General features: G+C 48.9%; 1 protein-coding gene across 3 annotated transcripts in view; it reads right to left on the bottom strand.

Annotated features, from left to right (window-relative positions):
• GRIK3 (glutamate ionotropic receptor kainate type subunit 3) overlaps positions 1–14,215 on the bottom strand; it is a 244,568-nt gene that overhangs the window by 204,489 nt on the left and 25,864 nt on the right. The gene's annotated exons all lie outside the window — the stretch shown is intronic.

The following is a 14,215-nucleotide window of genomic DNA, read 5'->3' as shown; positions in this document are numbered from 1 at the left end:
CCTTCCAATGTCTTTATGATGCGGGGTTATCAACTCCATTTCATAGGAGAGGAGTCTGAAGCTCAGAGAAGCCCCCTTTACCCTCTCTGTTGCTCCTCCAACAGCTCCCTAACATCCTAGTGTTGAAGGGACCCCCTCTCCCAGTCTGTGAGTGGCAGTTAGGATTTCAGTTCAAGGCAGTAAGGGAAGCTAGGCAAGGTTTGGGGACCCCAGAACCACTGAAGGAACCTTCCCAGGGGCTTCTGAGGCTCCTGCTATCCTTTGACAGCCACCTGCATGGTCTGCACTCCCCATCACATCCCCTCTAACCCTGCTCTGCTGAACTTCAGAAGTAAGCAGGAGTGGGGTGGTATGTATTAGGGGTGGGAGCAAAGGAGGGGTGAGGACCCCACAGATACCAGACCTGGGAGGGAAGCTCAGGTGACCTGCTGAGATGTGGGATGCAGAGTGGAAGGCTCAGGTGCCCAAGGTTGGGGACTTGACTGCATAAGGGCAGGGGGACGTGAGCCAGTCCCACATAGTAGGACAACCCAGGAATAATCAGGAGCTTCCCTGGTAGCTCAGCCCTGCCTGCAATGCAGGAGACCTGGGTTCAATCCCTGGGTTGGGAAGATCCCCTGGAGAAGGGAACAGCTACCCAGTCCAGTATTCTGGCCTGGAGAATTCCACGGACTGTATAGTCCATGAGGTCGTAAAGAGTCGGATGTGACTGAGCGACTTTTGCACTTGTAGGAATAATCAGAGCACAGAGTTTAGGAACAGAGGTGCACAGCCTGGGGAAGCAGCCCAGGTGCACCGAGGTGGGAGAGACGGCTTCAGGGGCTAATGGAGAAGCAGATCATCTCTCTGGGCCAGGGCTGGACGTTGCTTTCTCAGAAGGAAGAAAATTGAAAAGTCAAGTGTGGGTGTGGGGAGCCAGGTGAGCACCAGGGCAGGGAGACAGCGCAGGATCAGCATCTGTTCTTCAGGGTTGCTTTCTGAAAAGGTCCTTTCTGGGAAGCACCCTGAGGCCCTAAATCTAAGGCTATCTCCCTGCTCCCAGTCGAAGAGGCTGCAGCAGCTGGGAAGCGGCCTTAAGGAAAGGTCACTTAATCAACCCCACACAGCCCAGAGTTTTCAGCTCTCCCCGCAGCAGCCCGGGCTCATCAGAGTGCAGGCGGGTTCTCTGGCTAGAACTTGGGGCAGCATACTCAGTCCACTTCCTGCAAAAGGCATCTGCAGAGCAGGGACCAGTCACTGTCCCTTAAATGTCCCTTTGACATGTTCAAAGTGCTATTCAAACATCCTTCTCACTGAGGCCCTGGGGACCCAACCACGCTCTCACATCACTTCTCCTCCCCCCTCCTATTCCTCATCCCCGTTTATTTTGTCTCCTAAAAACTCAATATTATCAAGCACCCGCTACAGTTTACTTTAACAATAATGCTCATGGTTAGTGTCCTGCTAGAATGCAGGCTCTCTCAGGGTGAGGACTGCTGCTGTCTTATTCTCTGCTCACTCCCCAGTGTTTGTTGGAACAGTACCTGGTACACAGTGGGCTCTCAAGAAAGACTTGCTGAATAGATGAATGAATGACCTTCAGAAATCCACTGTCTCATTGGATCTTTCAGCCCTTCAATCAGTCAGGTTGACAAGACAGGTGTTATTTTTATTATCTCGCCCATATGTATGAGTGAACAATAATTACGGTACTAACAGTCAACTTTATTGAGCACTTCCTATGTGCCAGATCCTGTGATAAATGTCTCATTCCCATAAATCCAATCAATTCAATCTTCAAAACAACCCTAGGAGGTAACTGCTGTTAATCCCATTTGACAGATGAGGAAAATGGAGTTCAGAGAAGCAAGGTAACTTGCACAAGGTCACACAGCTGAGTGATTTACATGGATCCTATCATTTAATGCTTATATCTATCTTGTAAGGCAATCATTCTATTTTGTGCAAAAGGATGCTGAGGCCCAGAGAGATGCAACTGTTTGACAAGGGTCACACAGGCAGCAAGATGTGTGGCCAGCTTCAACCCCACATCCGTCTGAATCTAAACCCAGCCTCCTACCCCCTGTGGCCACCTGGATAGGAAGCTTCTCATCAGCAGTGGACATTCAGAGGGACCTGCAATCAGAGTGGCAAGGGAGGGGGCCTGGAAAAGGGTGGTCTCGATCTCGATTCCTTTCTTGGGTCAAAATGCCTGTGTGGAGTCTTCCATCTCTGAAATCCACATGTAACACACATCCACTGATACATAACAAAGCAGTGTGCTGGGCCCTGATTTCACCTAATCCTCAGCCAGAAAAGCAGGCAGCGGGCCCTGATTTCACCTAATCCTCAGCCAGGAAAGCAGGCAGCAGTACCTGGCTGGAGTAAAATGCCTAAGTAACATCCTACTTTCAATATCTGTCAAAAAATACCAAGGATATTCCTGGGATCACCAACTAGTTATCTTCATCAAACTTACAGAACTGAAATGCGTTTAGATGCTGTGAATGGATGCCCCCCACCCCTGCTGCCCATTGCACTCAGAAAGATGAGCTTCCATGAGCCAATGGCTTCACTTTATTGTCACAGACCAGGAGTGACTGAGATAGACAAGTGGTCCTTCATCTGCCTATTGTCAGAAAGAATTGTCTGAGATCAATTGTTCTAAAGCAAAAATCAATTGCATTTGGCAGTTGTCCTCTTAAATTTAACAAGTTTATGTTCAATAACTCTATACAGCAGGGAGCTTAACTTAGTTACATGGGGAATGTTCTGCACCTGATCCCCAGACAGGAAGCTGCGGGGCTCTCTACCAGCCTGCCCTTCTGGAGGACATTATGGAATTTCTCCCTGCTCCTAGAGGGGGCCCCATGATGGTTGATAGGGAAATTTCAGCCCAGAATCATCACACCAGAAATAGATCTGTCCATTTGTCCATTTGTAGGAAGAGAAACAGAACTGGTTTTGAAGAAAAAAACCCAGGGCTCTTTTCCATGTTGAAGTGAAAAGAAAGAAGTTTCAATATCCTTCAAAAGAAAACTTTGTGGGAATTTGCATTTTCCTGGGGACAGGACCCTAAACCGAGCGTTGACTGTTGGTAGTTTATTTATAGGTGACCTCAAGGTTTGGGGCTTCCCAAGTGACTCGGTGGTAAAAAATCTATCTGCCAAGTAGGAGATGCGGGTTCAGTCCTTGGGTCAGGAAGATCCCCTGGAGAAGGAAATGGCAACCCACTTCAATATTCTTGCCTGGGAAATCCCATGGACAGAGGAGCCTGGCAGGCTATAATCCATTGGGTTGCAAAAGAGTCAGACATAACTGAGCAACTAAACAACAACAGATCTGAGGGTATCTGAGAGGGAAGAGAAGACTGAGCCAGGGAAAGGAAGGCAGCTGATAGATGGGTGCCTCACCAAGTAAACTGCACTTGGGCAACTGGAGCTCAATCTGGCCACTGCCTACTGCTGGGGACCTCTGGGAGGTGGTGTGGAGCCTGCTGCAGAGTTATCTCAACAGATGGAAGTGGAAACTGGGATCCTGGTGGATCCATTCTTGTCCTCACCTGTATGGAAAGAACTGTAGGCATTCTCAGTGAGCAGCCTTGGCTTGCAGAAGGATCTAAAGGTATATGGGCTCAGTTAAGGAGTACTCAAGACAACCCACTGGGGAAAGGAGGAAATTATTAACTTCCACCTACATTGATTTGCATCTCATCCTTTTTAATCACACATACTGGTGTATGATTTATTATGTACATAGTAGACTGACCTGGGTGTACTTGTAGACAATCTATAGAGGATAAATCACCTTTATCGGGATACATGCTAAATTTTGTTACTAGGGGGTGATCATTATCAATCAGAGAAGCCTGGCAATCACTGCTTGAAATTAAATGGGAGCTGCCTCCATCCAACCAAACAACAGCCCAGATGCCAGGTCTTGCCAGAGATGGTCGCTTCTTGCCCAGCACAAATCCAACGTCTGATGACATTTTGGAGAACAGGCAGAGCAGACTGGCCACTGATATCTCCAGTTATTCTCAGATTTATCCTTGATGAAGCTGTGCACTCGGATCGCATGCCTAGGCTCCTGGCATTTTGTCATTGTGTCTTCTATCATTATGCCCTCAGCAGAGAAGCAGAGCAGACAGAATACCAGACACCATCTTATGAAATCTGCAACTGCCATTTTTTTAGAAAGATACTGTCTTTCTCAGCATCTTCCTTTTAAAACCCCAGATGAAATAATTATTTTCAAGTGAAGGGTTAATGAATGCTTAATTTTGTCTCAGAGATACTAGGGTGATTTTTTTTTCCACATAGAAAATGCAAACGTATATAACTAGTAGTATTTCTCTTTTCCCTTTGGCCACCAGGGAGCGCAGAGTCAAATGTTCGGGCCAATTACAGCAACTGTTATGGATGTCATGACTTCAGTATAGCATTTTCTTTATCCTCCTAGGAAACATAGTGTTTCTAATTTATATATATATATTTTCCTGGCCCCGAATTCTTTTTTTTTCCCTGAATTCTTTGAATGATAAGTTAAGCTATCTTATGATGTATGATGTACAAGAACTATGCAGTTCTTGTAAACAACTTCAAATTACTTTCGTGGAATGAAATGAAGTAGTTGCTAATTCATCAATTAAAAATTAAGCCCAGCCAATGATAGTGCAAATAGCGCTTCTGGACACAAAGAGGAAACATCAGTGATGCCCTCCTGGGTCAGCGCCATAATAGTTCAGCTGCTGAGTCTGCCTTGGACACGAGAAAGGGAAAGGTCCTTTGCTCCACCTCATGATACCAGTCTCACACGGTGAAGGTGCTTGAGATTCAGGATCTAGAGGGGGGTGGAGTCTGAGTCTGGGGTCCAGCCAAGAAGCTCCCAGCCCCCACACCTCCCTGCCCCTGGCCCAAGTGGAATCACCACTTTTTTTGTTATCATTTGTCCCCTGAATCAACTCCTGGCCTTTCTGAGCAACTGACAATAAATCCACATCTCTCTCCAAATTCGTTTGAACTTCTCCTTTAACACTGCTTAAAACGTGTCCTTTCTGGTTCCAGGGCAGACCCTTTCAGTGGGTACTAGAGAGTTAGGCTTTCTCCTTCTCTAGTCCCTCTGTCTCTACAAACTCTGAACCCAGCCCCATCAGCTGCCTCCCTCTGGACTGGACTCTAGTCTTCCCCTCCCCACACAGCCACCCCATTGGCTTCCCAGCTCCCCCACCCTTCTGTGGATGCTTCCCCGGCTGGGCAGAGGAGGGGAGCGGAGGGAGGGAGCTGGGAATGGCTCCTGCTACCCATCAGGGAGCCCAAAGTCAACCTGAGGGAGGGCTGAAGAGGGCACGATGGAATTCTTGAAGCAGCACTTGGCCAGCCTCTGGCTTCAGCACCCCTCAGACATGCACAGAGGCAGAGCCACATCCAACACACAGACACACACCCACATCCACACATGTACATGTACACACACACACCAGAAAACACCAAGGCAGCATGACTGGAAGAAACTACTCTCAAGAAAAAAAATCACATATCAGAGGGAAGAGGAGAATGTGATAGGGCAGAATGTCATATGCTCCTGGTTTTAATCCCCTGTTCCACAGCCCACCCACCAACAGGACTCGGACAAGCCTCCGCACCGTCACTGAGCCTCGATTTCCTTATCTTTAAAGCAGAGATAAGCATCCCAGCCTATCTCACAGAGGGTGAATCAAATTGAAAACGCTGCACAAAAGGACTTTGAAAAGGATAAAGAACCACACAAAGAAGTAGAGAATTGCTACGGCAATTGTTCCTTCTGAGAGCTAAGTGACCCCAGAAGAACCAGGGAGAAAGTGAGCTTCAAGATCTGGGCGGGCTGTAGCCTGAGGTCCCTGCTTCTGAACCCACTGCCTAAATGGAATCACCCTGTTTTCATTTATCCCCTTGCATCAACAGGCTTGAGTGCTCAGAGCAGCCGTCTCCAGGGGTCATTGGGAGGTCATCTGGTCCCTCCCCAGGTGCCAGGCCTGGGGTCCCCTTGTTGTTACTTAACTTCGTGTGTATCTCTGTGTACGTGTGCACATGTGTGTCTGTGTATGTGTGCATGTTTGTGTCCTCTAAAGCTTTCCAATAGGGGAGATTTCACAGGTGTGACTTAAGCGTGGTGACCACAGAGGGGAAACATCATTATCTGCAGTGGCTGAAGCCCACGTTTACAAAACACATACTGTGTATAATTGGAGCAGTCTCATCTTCCCTCTAGACGCCAGGAATCCTCCTATAGGTCCACGCCCTTCAGATCTCTGGACCCTACCCCGGTAGAGACAGAAAGTACTTAACCAGTCAACCCTGTGCTATGGAGAGTGGGCCCACCATCAAGAGCCCCCTTGGCTGGCTAGAGCCCATCTTGGTTCCTGGGTATAGTGAGGGCTCCTGCTTGTTTCTTGGGCTGGAGTGCTGGTCTCAGACACCTGCCTCACAGACTCTTCCCTTGAAGGACAGTTAATTCAATGACAGAGCCCCCAGTCCTGGCCCACTTCTGTCTGCTGTCTACTGGACCACCAAAGGTGACCTGCATCTGGGATTCCTGCTCTGGGCTCTGTCACTTTCTGGCCACTCTCCTGCCCCATGTTCTACCTCACTGGTGGCCTTGTTGCCTGACCCTGGCTGCAGCCCCTGTGGCCATCATGCTCTGCCCTGAGAGGACCCCACCCGCTACTTGTGGCTGCGTCTCTGCCCCAGCCTCCACCCCCACCAGGGGTGACTCTGCCCTCCCAGACAGTCCAAGTCCCGTCCTAGCTGACCACTCTGCCCTCCCACATCCACTAAAGGCCACAGAGGGACTGTCCAAGGTACAGACAGACCTCATTTTACTGCGCTTCAATTTATTGTGCTTTGCAGACACTGTAATTTTTATAAATTGAAGGTTTGCGGCAACCCAGTGTCGAGAAAGTCTTTGAGCACTGTGTTCCAAACTCATTTGCTTACTTTTGTGTTTCTGGGTCACTTTTTGGTGATCCTCACAATATACCAAACTTTTTCATTATTATATGTGTCATGGTGATCTGTAATCAGTGATCTTTGATGTAACGACTGCAAAAAGATTATGACTTGCTGAAGTCTCAGATGATGGTTAGCATTTTTTAGCAATAAACTATTTTTTAATTAAGGTATGTACATAGTTCTTTCAGACATAATGCTACTGCACATTTAACTGACGACAGTACAGGGTAAATGTAGCTTCTATATGCACTGGGAAACCAAAAAATCTGTATGACTTCCTTTACTGTGATACTGGCTATATTGTGGTAGCCTGGAACCCAACCCACAATGTGCCCAAGGTCTGCCTGTACTGGGAGGCTGGGGGTAAAGGCAGTCTCACCTGTTCTAGACCTCAGAGGGGTGCATGCAGGTGTGGCCTCTGGAAAGCCAGATACCAAGCCAGGCATTGGGTATCTGACAACAGATGTCAAAGTTAGCAGCAGGAATCAGCGGCTAGGCCACCAGGAAGGTACACAGAAGAAGCAGGCAGGATCTGGGCTGTAAGGGATAGAACACAGGTAGGCAAAGAGGGCAGGGGGCTGGCCAGGCAGCCAACAGCGGTCAAAGCAAAAACAAGAGGTTGGCAAGCTGCGGATTATGGTATCGTTCATTCATTGGCTTAGTCATTCAATCATTCATTCAGCAAATATTCACTGAACACCTGCAACCTTCTAGACACTCTCCAAAGCCCTGGGCATATTGTGGTACATAAAAAAGATAAAAGGCTCCATCTCCACGGAGCTCACTCTCAAAGGGGTTACGGTTGCAGATGAGGATGAAAAGGTAGGTGAAGGCCAGATCGTGGAAGGCCTTGAAGGCTGGGCTGAGGAGGTTATGCTTTATCGTGCAGGAACTGGGGAGCCCTCAAGGGTTTCTGAGCAAGGTACGTGACTTATGAATACATGCCAAAGACTGAGAATCACTGACAAGAAAGATGGGAATGAAGAGGAAGCAACAGAGAAGGACGTGGATGTGATTGGGGGCGGGGGAGGGGCGGAAGTGAGATGGAGAGAGATGCTTGTCTCTAAACACACAACTGGCAGATGGAAGATGAATTCCACACCTTGCAAGGCAAACTCCAGCTGTGTTCACCGAGGCAGGGCTTCTCCTGCTGCCCTGGGGGCCTCAGCCCTCTCAGGCGGCCAGACACCTTAATAATGCAGTGGGGGAGGAACTCAAAGCCCTCTCAAGGCCTAAATATAGCCAGCCGGCCACGTGCAGAAATGCTCCCCTGAATTTACTTAAGAGCAGAGGTTGGCCTGTTCCACTGGGAACTACACTTTGTTTCAAGATCAAGCCAGCCAGGCTGAGCCCGATGGCCCCTCGGAGCTTTCTTTAAACACAGAGAAAACATTAAATGATTTTCTGCAAAAGCCTCGGCAGGAGAGGAGAAGACAGCTAATGGGAGATTGGAGTCAAAGACCTTTCTGGTCAATGCTCTGCAGGACCCAGGTGAACTTATTCGTTAAGAATCTAAACCACTCTGGACAAAGGGCAGGCAGGCTCCATGTAAACCAGGAAGGTGGGTTCAGTCAGAGCTCTGTTCCCCATCACTGGCGGGGCTGTGTGATGAGGCAGGCGGTCAAGACCAGGCCTGAGATGAACCGTCTGCAGTCACAGCACAAATACTGGAAGGGCTGCGGCTTTGCTGTGCTAAGCGCCTTAGGAGGTGGGGACGAGCGCTGCCTCCACTTCACAGGAGGGAAAACTGAGGCCTTAGAGGGCCTAAGGAACTTGGCCAAGGTCATGGTGCAAGCCTGGGGTGGCCAGGAGTGGAACTCAGGGCGACGTGTCCCCAGAGCCACTTCTTGGACCAAGACTCTGCTCTACTGCCCCGAGCCACTAGCACAACGGCCCTGAGAGCTCCTTTCTCACCGAGATACCCCCCAGGCAGGAAAGAGGCCCCTGCCTCTGCTCTGCCGGGTGCCCACTCCCCGCCCCAGCCTGCCAGCTGCCCTGAGCCCCGCTGCTGAGAGCATCCTGTCACTGCAGCGCCTCCTCCTTGCTGAGTCTCACACATGCGGGCTGAACCTCAGTCATTTTGGCTCAGCAGACAGCACAGCTGACCCCACGATGCACAGGGCTCCGAGATGCTACGTGCTGGCACCGTGTGAATGCTGGCACCCTGTGAATCTTCTTTCGTTTGTAACCCATTTAGATCTCCCAACAAGGAAGGGACTATCATCATGCCCATTATGCCGATGAGGAATCTGAGGCCTAGAACAGAGAGACAACTTAACCCTAGATCATGCGACCAGTAAGTGACAGAGGTGAGAATCAAACCAGACAGCTTGGCGCCAGACTCTGTGCCTCTAACCAAAGAGCTCAGGTGCCAGGGAGAGTGTGAGGAGGGGAGTAGTTCCTACCCGGGGGACCTTGCAAAACCTTCTGGAGGAGGTGGGAGCTGACCCGGATGGATGTTGGCAAGGGCATCAGATGACAAAGGACCAAGCGTGTGGTGGCATTTGGGAGCCATCGGGTCTGGCTGGGGACAAGGGCACATGTCTCACCGGGAAGCTGCAGATGGAGAATACAAGAACATCACCACACTACATGCCTACTGTGTGTCAGGCCCAGGGTAAGCACTTGCCAGGCATTTTCTAAACACTGTCAACCACACACGGTTGGTCGAATGATTACCTCTTTGCTTCACAGTTAAGTATGGTGGTCCTGCAAAAGAGGTGAAGTGACTTGTCCGAAGAGACCCAGCTAGCGAGGCTGAGCATGGCAGGAGCCAGGCAAGTCTTCTGAAGAAGGCGGTGATGGGACAGAGCACTCGCCCAGCCTTCACTGTGTAGCAGACATAGCAGGCAGCCACAGGAAGGTGGGAGTGGACCTCTGGCAGGGAGGACCCTGGAGCCTGGGACCGCCCAGCTTGCAACAGGGGCTCAGCTGCTCCTTAGAGCCCTGGGTCCCTGGTGGGCCAGCAGCCCCAGAAGTGGGAGCCATCGCCATAAAGGTTAATGTGCCCGGTGCAAGCCTGCCTGAGGGTAATACCTGTGTCTCACTTCCATCTCTCATTCCTTCATCTGACCACAGTGCACATCTCCCAGCACCCAGAGCACCGTGGGTGGGGAGGGCTTTGCCTGCCACTGTCAAGAGGACTTCCCAAATCTTGTGGGGATAACAGAGGACAGAGTAGAGAAAAAGAACAGCCTTAGGGTCAGAAAATTCTAAGTGCAATTTGTGTTCTCACGGCGGCAGAGCTGGGGGGCCCTAGGCAGATTTCTTCGTCTTAGCCTCAGTGTCTTCATCTGTACAATGGGGGTGATGTGGGAACCTCCATGGGGTCTGTGTGGGGACTGAAATGACTGTACGGGCATCCGGGATGGTGCCAGAGCACAAGGCAGATGAGAACTAGAGAAATACCACGTGAGCATAGCAGCAATCACTGCAAAATTCTCGCAACTTTCCTGTACATTTCAAATGTCTCATAATTAAATGGAGAAAATAAATGCATTTTCTTCCCTGGATGCTGCAAACCCAGCACCAAACCGAAACAAAGTAACCTACCTAGATGCATCTTTCTGGCTCTTCCACATGTGGAATGACCAAGGGATTTGGACAGGTGATGGTGAGGGCCTTTGATGGGTCTGGGCCAGGGTCCTTGCTCCCTGAGGAGCTCTGCACTCTTACCATGCACCATGCCCCTCTGACCCCCTCCCCACACACACCAGGCCTCCTGGCTGAGGGATGGCTCAGCTCCCAGGTTTAGTCTGAGCTCCACTGCATCCAGTAGAGTCTGGTCAGAATACCCGCCCTACTGATTTCTGAGAAATGTCAGGGAGATGAATGGTGTCCCACACCTTGCCCCCAAGTCAGGCGAGAATTAAGTCATTATCATAGAATTAGAACACTGAAATAATTCCAGCCCATCACTCTGGTTCCTTCTTTGGTAAAAAGGATGAGGCAGCTGTGTTAGTTAAGGCTGGGCTCTGGAGTCAAATTGTCTGGGTCCAAATCCAATCTCTACCATCTTCTCACTGTGTGACCCTGAGCAAGCTATGAGGCCCTCTGAACCTCATCTGTAAAGTGGAGATGGAATAATTATAATAATAACATCAACCTCAAATTGTTGTTGAGAGAATTACCGTCAACCCTTGAACAATATGGGTTTGAACTGCATCGGTCCACGTATATGTGGCTGTTTCTCAATAAATAAAGTAAAACCTGTATTTTCATTTCTGAGATCTTTCAATTAAATGTGAGGGAACGTTTGTATTTGATTAGAGATCACAATGTGTGGAATCAAGAGAACTAGGATTTGAGTCTCGATTCTATCCAAAGTGTTTCCACTTCCTGCCCCTGGGTGTCTCATTTATCACGTCCTTTGTTTTTGAGGCAGAGACAGCAGTAGAAGGATTTTCAAGAGTGGGGGGGGGCCACCAGCCCGATGTTGTTTAAGGATCAACTGGAATTAGTTAATGCATGTAAAATACTTGACACGTGTAAAATGGTGTGCATGCAAAAAAAGTTTTTATTTATTAATTTTAATAAAGCATTATTTTTTTAGAAAAGTTTTGGGTTCACAGAAAAAATGAGGAGAAAGCATAGAGATTCCAATATATGCCCTAAGCACCCCCCCCAACACAGCTTCCTTACTATCAATATCCCCCACCAGAGTGGGACATTTGTTACAACTGATGAATCTATACTGACCATCATTATCACCCAGACCCTAGAGTTTACATTAAGGTTCACTCTTGGTGTTGTATGTTCCTGGGTTTTGACAAGCATACAATGACATGTATCCACCACTGTCATATGATACTGAAGAGTTTCACCCCCATAAAAAGCCCCTGTAGTCGCATCTATTCATCCCTTTCTCGCCCGGCTATTTTATTTTCATTTGATTAAGGAAAAGAAAATTCACATACTTCATTTCATATTGCCTGAGTGGAAATGGGTTGATGTGGGACTTGAGAATTTTAACTCAATGATCTCAAGAAAAGGGAAACTGAGGCCAGGGCAGGATCAATGACTCCCAGAGGGAGATGGGTCAAGGCTGAGCTAGAGCCTGGGTCCCCATTACTCCATTATCCCGGATTCTCAGGGAGCCTGGCTCTGGCAGCCTCTTTAGGCACAGGCCCCGGGGGGCTCATATGGCCAAGTCTGCATACAAATCACCTTGGAGAAAAAAGAATTTTTTTTTTCATTTTTTTTCCTTTTCATTTAAAAAAGAATCTATGGAACTGGGGCTGAAATGGCATTATGTGTCTATGGCTGGAGGGATGTGTGTGTGTGTGTGTGTGTGTGTGTGTGGTCCATTCGTGCACAACCCATGTTACCAGAGTTCGGAGAAATGTCAGGTTCTTGGAGAAGATTTTAATTAGGTTAGAGTTGCCTCTAAAAAATACTAAAATTAAATATGAATCCATAATGCATAGCATCATAGCTAATGGTATGCAAATGGGGCTGGGCCCAGCCAGGCTGAATCAGGAACTTGGGCGATCGCTGTAATTGGGAAAAATGTCCCCTGGCCTGCAGCCACAGTCCCAAGAAGGCTGATGGGAAGGGCCAGGGGCAGGGGTCTGGCAGGAGGCAGAGTTAGGATAATGTCTCGATAATAAAGAAGACAAGACCATGCTTAATGCTTGCTGAGAGCTCACCTGGAAGAGGGAAGAAGCTGTGTGAGAGGCCCATGCTGCTGTATACTGCTGCTTTGCAGGGGGCTGGGTTTCCTGGCAGCCGGGCCTTTGAAAAGGGGGCGGGTGTAGGGGAGAAGGCCACTTGGCAGCTCCAGGGATGTGAGTTTGGGTCTCGCCTCTCTCACCAGCCAGCTGTGTGACCTGGACGAGATCCCGAAAGAGAGCTGGACCTCTCTTCTCTCAGTTTCAAATTAGGAGAGACGAACTCTACCCTTTCCATCTCCCAGAGGGCCCAAACAGGCTGTACATACATTTAGAGCGCTACATATCGACATTTATTCTTTTCATTTTAGTGCTTATTCTTGAGAAGAATAAATAAGAGGTAAAGTCAACCAAGTGCTTTCTGAGCACCAGGCATCTGTCTCACTTGACCCTTTCTATAGGCTGGGAAACTGAGGCGAAGGAAGTATGACCAATGGGAAGTGGTGGATGCAGGATTCCAACCCAGCAAGTCTGAGAGCTCTTAAAGACGCTCCTGGACTGAAGGAGATGCTATTCATCATCCCCCAGGACAGCCTGACAACCCCAGGACATGTGGTCACCGGCTGCAAGGCATGCAGGAAGCACCCAAGAGTCACTGACCCAAGTGGGTGTGTTCTCAGCAAGTCACTGCACCTTTCTGGGCATCAGTTTTTCACATCTATACCATGTACATTCTGCTGGTCCGGGAATCTTCTAGGTGCTTTCCAACTCCAGAGCAGGATGGCACCATGCAGTCTAGCGCTATAGAAAGACGTCTGGGGCTGGAGTCAGACCAGCTCTATTTAACTCTCTGTTCTGAAATGCTGGGTGATCTGCTTAACCTCCACTTTCTCATCAGTTACATGGGTCAGGTCTTGCCTGACTGCACTGCTGTGAAGATAACACATGGTGATGACGATCTGTGCTTATGCATGTTGAGCTCTAGGTATCAGACACTGTTCTACACACGTTGCACATATAAGCTCATTTGACCCTCACCAGTTAAAAGCATCCAACACTTACTTGGTGCTCATATGTGCCAGGCATATGAAGCATAGCCACAGTAACTCCATATAGTCTATTTGTGAGGAAAACACTATTTCATGCCCATTTTACAGATGGAGAAACTGAAGCTCAAAGAAGTTTAAAATCTGCATTCAAGGTCAAGAGCCAGGATGTGAACCCAAGCAGTGAGGTCTCAGGGTCTGGGCTCATAACCAACATGGCTCCTCTGCTTCATCCAAAGCCCATGCCTTAGCCCAGCACTGGCCTTTTCTAATATGCATGCAATGCAGGTTCTTGTTACGTCTAAGGGGGTGAAAAGTTAACTTCAAAAGCCTGCCTTTTGGTATGGATTCAATAAGATTACACACAGAAAGCTCCCAGCACGGAGCAGGGTCTCAGAAAGTGCCAAGTGAATAAACGAAGGAGGGAAGTTAAGGGAAGACAGTCAGCCCGCTGTGGCTCCTGGCTCTTTCCAGCAGGGAGGCCAGTGTGGTAACTGACTGTCAGTCCCCCAGCAGGCCAGCTAATTACGGGGGATGCCCAGAAGCAGTAGTGGCTGTGTGTCCACACTGCCCTGGAAAGTGAAACGCTTCT

The sequence above is a fragment of the Odocoileus virginianus genome, chromosome 5 (genome assembly GCF_023699985.2).
Source record: "Odocoileus virginianus isolate 20LAN1187 ecotype Illinois chromosome 5, Ovbor_1.2, whole genome shotgun sequence".
In the NCBI taxonomy this organism is placed as follows: domain Eukaryota; kingdom Metazoa; phylum Chordata; class Mammalia; order Artiodactyla; family Cervidae; genus Odocoileus; species Odocoileus virginianus.
Note: the sequence above shows the minus strand (reverse complement) of the source record. Positions and strands in the feature narration are given on the sequence as shown.